General features: G+C 41.6%; 1 protein-coding gene across 3 annotated transcripts in view; it reads left to right on the plus strand.

Annotated features, from left to right (window-relative positions):
• The first annotated feature begins 2,213 nt into the window (after positions 1-2,213).
• Smpx (small muscle protein X-linked) overlaps positions 2,214-4,764 on the plus strand; it is a 54,855-nt gene continuing 52,304 nt past the window's right edge. For all 3 annotated transcript variants that reach the window (XR_011376079.1, XM_070040723.1, XM_070040724.1), the window contains exon 1: positions 2,214-2,552. The gene's annotated coding sequence lies outside the window, so the exon portion shown is untranslated. The remainder of the gene's footprint in view (positions 2,553-4,764) is intronic.

The following is a 4,764-nucleotide window of genomic DNA, read 5'->3' on the forward strand; positions in this document are numbered from 1 at the left end:
GGCTGGGCCTAAGCATAAACTGAAACCCTATCTTGAAGATAACCAATGCAAAAAGGGATTGGAGGCATGGCTCAAGTGGGAGAGCACCTGCCTAGTAAGTTTGAGGCCCTGAGAGTTCAATCCTCAGTAACACATCTCCCCCCACAGCCCATAAATAACAGAACTTAATTGTGAACCTTAAGTTAAAATAAACTCCAATAATCTGCTGATTTCCTGAATTCCCAGAAAGTTGTTTATCTTTCCACAAGTCCCCTCAACAAAAGCCAACTGCTTTTGTTTAGAATGCACTCAGCTTCAGGGAAGAGAAACTTGTTCTTAGCATCTCAGAAATGGAAGCTTTTCCTCATGGAACATGACTGGTGGGCAGTGGTTTCTGGTACCAGTTCAGTGGCTCAGTGTGCTGTCAGGGCCTTTGACATAGAGCTCACTTTCATCCAGTAGGTGGATTTTAAGTCTGTCCAATTTTTAAAATTGACATTATAAAGGTGATGTACAGAGGAGTTACTGTTTCGGTACAATTTTTTTTTCTTTAGTGCCTCTCCTAGGGATTGAACTCAGGGGCTGAGCACTGTCCCTGAGCTTCTGTGTTCAAGGCTAGCTCTCTACCACCTGAGACACAGCTCTACTTCTGGCTTTTTATTGCCAGTGCTGGGGCTTGAAGTCAGGGCCTGGACTCTCCCTGAGATTCTCTGTGCTCAAGGCTAGCACTCTACCATGTGAGTCACAGAGCCACTTCCAGCCTTTTCTGTGTATGTGGTACTGAGGAATGGAACCCAGGGCTTCATGCATACTAGGCTAGGCACTCTATCACTAAGCCACATTCCCAGCCTACTTCTGGCTTTTTTGATGATTAAGTGGAGATGAGTTTTACAAACTTTCCTGCCTAGGCAGGCTTCGAACTACAGTATTCAGATTTCAGCCTACTGAGGGTAGCAGCTAGGATTACAGGCGTGAGCCATCAGTGTCTGGCTAAGCCTATACTTTTTGTTGAATACTTCTCCTGAAGTGAAGTTTCAGCGAGTGGAGAAGTTAAACAAAATTAAAAGTCATGTTAAAAATAATGATCACAGCCGGGCACCGGTGGCTCACACCTGTAATCCTAGTTACTGAGGAGGCTGAGATCTGAGGATAATGGTCCAAAGCCAGCCTGGGCAGAAACATCCCTGAGACTCTTATTTCCAATAACCCACCAGAAAACTAGAAGTGGCGCTGTGGCTCAAATGGTAAAGTGCTAGCCTTGAGTTGAAGAGCTCAGGGACAGTGCCCAGGCCCTGAGTTCAAGCCCCACGACTGACAAAAAAATATAATGATGATCATGTCTGGGTGTTGGTGGCTCATTACTGCAATCTTAGCTACTTAGGAGGCTGAGATGTGAGGATCACAATTTGTAGCTAGCCCGGGAACGAAAATCTCTGAGACTGTTATTGTCAATAAACTACCAATAAGCCAGAAATAGAGCTGTGGCTCACGAGGCACAGTGCTAGACTTGAGCAAAAGAAACTTAGGGGAATGCACCCTGGCCCTGAGTTCAAGCCCTACTACTGGCACATTAAAAAAAAAACAAAACACGTGCTTTAGGATTTGGAGCATTCTGTTTAAAACGATCTAACTTGGTGGGGGTATGGATGGAATTGGTAGAGATGGGAGAGAATAATAGAAGGACTGACACTGATCAAGATGCACTGTACTTATAAATCGATATGTTGAGTTGAGACCCCTTGGTACATCTACTTAAATATATTTTAAAGAAAAGAAAGAAAGGAAAAAAACCTCAAAGCATTCTGCCCGCCCCCATATCATCAAAGTCAGTGCCGCCAGTAGAGGCAGTAGAGCCCGGTGAACAAACACAGCAGCTGGTCTGTCTACCATCCTGTTTGACCTATACAAAGGGCAATACCATGTAGCTCAATGAGATGGATAATTGTCATCACTTGGAAAGTGCTTATTGAGTGCTGATCATTAAATAATTTTAACAGCTCCCCAGTGACCAAACTAGATTTCAAGCACTGTTTCCAGCAGCAACCTTGGCTACCTTCCTCCACTTTTTTATTGAACATTCCTTATCTTTTGGCTTCTAGGTAATAAAGCTAAAGACAGACTTTTCCTACTTTCCGAAGTTCATTCTACCTTTTTAGAAAATGTGACAAAACATAGCCAGTCTCTTCTGGAAGATGAGGAAGGCAGTAAGATATCGTAGCCACCTCCCGGCTGACATTTGAGCCCTGCTTTCCTCGCGGTCAAGCCTTTTGGAGGCAGTCAGTGTATGGCTTGTATCAAACTCTATATTTAGGAAGAACAACTGTGAGCTATGACAGGAATTCTCTTTAACACTTAGCCTTAAACTGAGTTCCCCTTCAGCCCAGAGCCAGGAGCAGCTCTCAGTACTGAGAGAGTCACAGAGCACTCGAGCTATTTCAGCTACATGAAAAGCATCGCAATTGAGATCGCAGCTCAGAGGACACCCGGCGTCCCTTCCATCCTCCAAGGAGCTTTGTATTCTTGTACCTGGCTGCCTGGGACTTTGCTCAGGCAGTAAACAAATACAGAGGCAGGTAAGCAGAAGGACTTAGCTGTGACAACTGTGCTTTCTTTAGGACATTTCCTTGATAACCTAACTTGAAGTGACTACTTATAACTTTGTTGGTGTGTAGCCAGTTAGTATACTTTGCCAATTCTTTGATCACTGATGTTATTGCTGAATCTGTTTTACAGATTGTGTGTGTGTGTGTGTGTGTGTGTGTGTGTGTGTGTGTTGTGTGTGTGTGTGTGAAGAAATGAAAATTAGCTAAAGGTGGTTTCATTGATACTGATATTAATAAAATATCCACAGTTCAGATATGATAATTATGACCTTGAAGCTGTGATGGCTGGCAGTATAGTGTGTTACCTGTACATGGAGTTTGGCTCTAAGTTGAGAATTCATAAGGAGAATTGGGGAAAGGCAAAAGCAATGTAATACCAGTCCTTTGGTTTACCTAAATGCAAATTATTGTCCGAGTTGTTACATAGTACAAGTTTTGAGTACTTTTCTCATTTCTCTAAGACTATAACTATATCTTGGTCTTGGTGATAAGTTCTGTGAGTATCTAATAGGTAGTTCTGTGAGTATGTTATAGGTATCTTATGGAAGCTTCAATTTGGTCATAGTCTTCTTTCTTGTCTCAGCAGGGATGAGGGCAGTACTTGTTGTCCCTGTCTGAGAATATGGGGGTACCAGATTCCAAGACATGGGACTGTGAAGAGTCTCTCTTCCTTGCAGTATATTTAAGACACACTGAACAGGACTTAATTCCAACAGCTGAACGTCTTTCTACACTCTCTTCAGGAACTATTTTTAGCTGCAGGACAGAAGACAATTCCCTTTGAGATAGAGCTTTACCCATTTCCTTGACCTTTACAAAGAACAGACAGAGCAAAGCTCTTCTTTCCAAATATTGATTGATTTCCCTCTGAATCCTTTCTTACTAAGTTAGTGATATAAATGTTGACACATTTTTGGTACATCAATGTTTTATTTAGAAGTTAGATATTAGGTGCCGCCCAATCAAAACCAAATGGGGATATATTGTCTGTGACTCAGCATAGAGACCATTACAAGTCCCTACTGATTTGTAGGAAGCTGGTTGGCAAGCCTTTCCATGATACTACAGGCTTTGTAAAAGTCAATATGTCCTTGTCAAACTTCAGTGTTTCCAAAATTTTAGCCAGAGCCAGGAGACAGACACAGTAATTGAGTGCTGTAAAGAAGAGTACCTCTTTGGATGAAAAGCAGTGGTCCCAATGGGAGTGGAATGTGTATCTAAGGCATAGCTTGCTTTTTTTTTTCTTTTGGTCCTGGGACGAAGCTTGAAGATGAAGAGGGAAGATGCATCCTACACTTTGCATCCCTGATGGAGGTGAATACAGGGCCAGAGAAACAGCCAGGGAACACTGTCTATTTTTATTCACCAGTGTGCTTTGCCCTGATTTCTCTGCAAATAATGAGGACAGAGGGAACTGCTGCTGAACTGATTTACACAAATGTTCTCTGGCCTGTTGGTGAGGAATGAGAGCTGGGAGCTAACCAGTTTTCTATAGATGTCTCTATCTATAGAAGATTGACATGGATGTTAAGAATAGGTTCGTATGCAAATGAGGACATACCAAAACGATATAGGAGACTAGACTCATCTATCCGTTTGCCTCAGACCCTCACCCTCTGCCCCTGCCCTCCAACCAAAACTTCTACAGCCATTCAGTAGTTACTAGAATCCGTGACAAAATCGACTTACTTTGAAAATTTAATGTAGTATGAACAACACAACCACTGACTGCTTGTTTTCTAGTATTTCCACCTGTGTCTGCAAATTCATAAATTTCCTAGTTCCTGTGTTTTAAATCAATGTACAGTAAGTTTTTTTTTAAAAGAGTTCCCATATGATCTTGGTAAAACTTTAGTTATACATGCACAGAGAACACTCACTACATGCTGAGGTATTTAAAGTACTGTGAGAGTTATTGCTTTGCATGATTCTATTAGCTTTTGAGGAATGGAAACATTAAAAATTAAAGCACTAAGTGTTTCATTTTGAAATTGAGCTGTGTGCCCTAGATCCAAAAATTTACAATCCTTCATGTCTTTTTGACAGTGAAGGAAAGCCGAATGCTATTTCAAAAAACGCATAGAGCAAAAATTCATCCTTGATTATTCAATTTGTTATTTAGCGTTTTCCCCCCTCCCCCCAATTAGTTATTTAGCTTTTAACCATATTAAAATCTTTTAAA

The sequence above is a fragment of the Dipodomys merriami genome, unplaced genomic scaffold, assembly GCF_024711535.1.
Source record: "Dipodomys merriami isolate MVZ:Mamm:240054 unplaced genomic scaffold, mDipMer1.0.p SCAF_3, whole genome shotgun sequence".
Taxonomy (NCBI): domain Eukaryota; kingdom Metazoa; phylum Chordata; class Mammalia; order Rodentia; family Heteromyidae; genus Dipodomys; species Dipodomys merriami.